Raw genomic sequence first — 2,321 nt, 5'->3', positions numbered from 1 at the left:
CATTTGTTAGGAAATGGAAAGACTTGGAAAAAATTATATTAAGTGAAGTAAGCCAGGCCCAAAGAAACATGGGTCCCATGGTTTCCCTTATTTGCAATATCTAGTATATGCATGAGTCAAGCGGAAAAGGTCAGATAATGTGATGTTAGGACAATGAACCCTTAGGTATATATTTTATTTTATTTTTTTTATTCTTTAATTTTTTGTCGGTCGTGGGGCTTGAACTCTGGGCCTGGGCGCTGTCCTTCAGCTCTTCAGCTCAAGGGGAGCACTCTACCACTTGAGCTACAGCACCACTTCCGTTTTCTGGTGGTTTATTGGAGATAGTAGTCTCATGGTCTCTCCTGCCTGGGCTGGCTTTGAACCATGATCCTCAGATCTCAGCCTCCTGAGTAGCTAGGATTATAGGCATGAGCCACCAGCACCCGGCAAGATATGTATTTTAATGTGTTTTTTTTCCTTTCTTGCATTTGTTTTGAACGCATTTATAAGATTATCTCTTTGTAGCTTTGTATGTCCCTCCCCCACAGTATACCCCCTGCTTTCACTATATTTATGCCAGTATAACTTGTAGAGGAGATGGGGAAAAACAAGTCGTTTAAGGATACAGGTGAACCTGTTGCAACAATGAGAAGTACAAGATGTCATGTCGAAAATGAGCTTTACAATGTTGGTGTGGGGGGGCGTGGGGGGGAAGGCAGGGAGTATTGGGTGGGGGGGAGGCTGGGAAAGGATGTGAAGGGTAAACAAAGGAGGAGGCTGCAATGCTTGATAAGAAATGTATGCATTAACCTGCCCATGTAATTGTAACCCCTGTGTACAGTGTGTTCACAAAAATCAAAATTAAAAAAAAATCTAGAGTGGGGAAGTGTATGTTCATGGTTTTTGAGGTTCTGGGTTCCTGGAAAATTTCCATACTGATTACAAGCAAGTGAGGAGAAATAGGTGAAATTAATCCACACAAATATAGTGTAAAATGTCCAACTGTTGAGCTTACAGTGGACCTGCAAATCACGCACTCTCAAACTTATTTCTCAGCAATTTCTGAAAACCACTCACAAAATTCTCAAGTAGAGAGAAAACTTTTGAAAGAATTTTATATATTTGAAATGCTAATTGGAGTCATATATTGTTTTTTTGATTGTGAATTTAGTTTGTCAGGTAGCATAATATTTCTTCTAGGGTTCATAAGATTTATAAAAAGACTTGAGGCAAAGTAAGAATGTTCCTAAACATTGTCAAGGTACATTCATTTCCCTCTCCTGAATAAGAATCAATTTTCAATACCCAAGAACCCTTCTTTTATGAAAATATGACCTTTATAGAATTATAAATATCAGAACATGCCCTTTTTAATTCTCCAAATTTCTGACAGGAAAATATCTAATTTATTTACCATCAGCTTTCTTACTTTTGTACTCTTAGCTCTAAGCCCAGTGCTTGCCATGTAAGTGTCTAATAACTGTTAGACGAGAGGAAAGGTATTCTTTGAAAATTTCAGTTCTTTTGATCAAAGACATAGCCTCTGTCATGATTGTCACCTTGTCACCATAAGGTATTCATTAACAATTTTTGTCAGTGTAGAAGAAAGTCTTGTCAAAGAAACTATGTTTTATAAGAAAGGCAAGGCTTGCCATGCAAAATTTTAACCTGGGAAATGAAATCAGTATTCATCAGTGAAAAACATTCTATTTTCATCTTTGTCACTATAGTAGCAACTGGGTTTCTGCTTGTTTTGATCTCTATCCTTTATCTTCTATCCTTTATCTCTGTCCTTTCAGAACTAGGACTGAGAAGGACTTCAGGTCCAAGGAGGGGAGTAGAAGAATAAGAGTAGAAAGAAGGAAAAAATTACTGTAGAAGATCCATTATTTGTCATAGTTCCTCCTGACTGCTCTGTTGGTAACTTGGAATCCTGGGATTCACTGTGAAGTGCTTGCCTCAGCTCTATCTTACCTGTGGGGTAAGGTGGGCCATTGTTGAGGGCTACTCCTTGGGGATTCAATTTCCTGAGAACTTCCATCCTGGAAATCATGAAGTGGAACCCAACAACCAGCAAAAGCCTTCAGCAAGGAAAATCAGAGAGTAGTATTTAGAAACAACTGAAGTGATAGGCAGTGGGAAAGGGTGGGTATAGAGACTGTATCTGCTACTGTTACCCATCCTCTAAAAGGAACCAAGATTTGAACGACTAATTTTTCTGTGTCTTGAAGCAAAACAAATGAGTTGTTTTTGGAAAACAATAACGAAAACAACAATTGTTGCCAGAAAACTGTAGTATTTAAAAAGATAGGGACTGGGAAGGTGGTTCAGTGGTAGAA

The sequence above is a fragment of the Dipodomys ordii genome, unplaced genomic scaffold (assembly GCF_000151885.1).
Source record: "Dipodomys ordii isolate 6190 unplaced genomic scaffold, Dord_2.0 Scaffold175, whole genome shotgun sequence".
Taxonomy (NCBI): Eukaryota; Metazoa; Chordata; class Mammalia; order Rodentia; family Heteromyidae; genus Dipodomys; species Dipodomys ordii.
Note: the sequence above shows the minus strand (reverse complement) of the source record.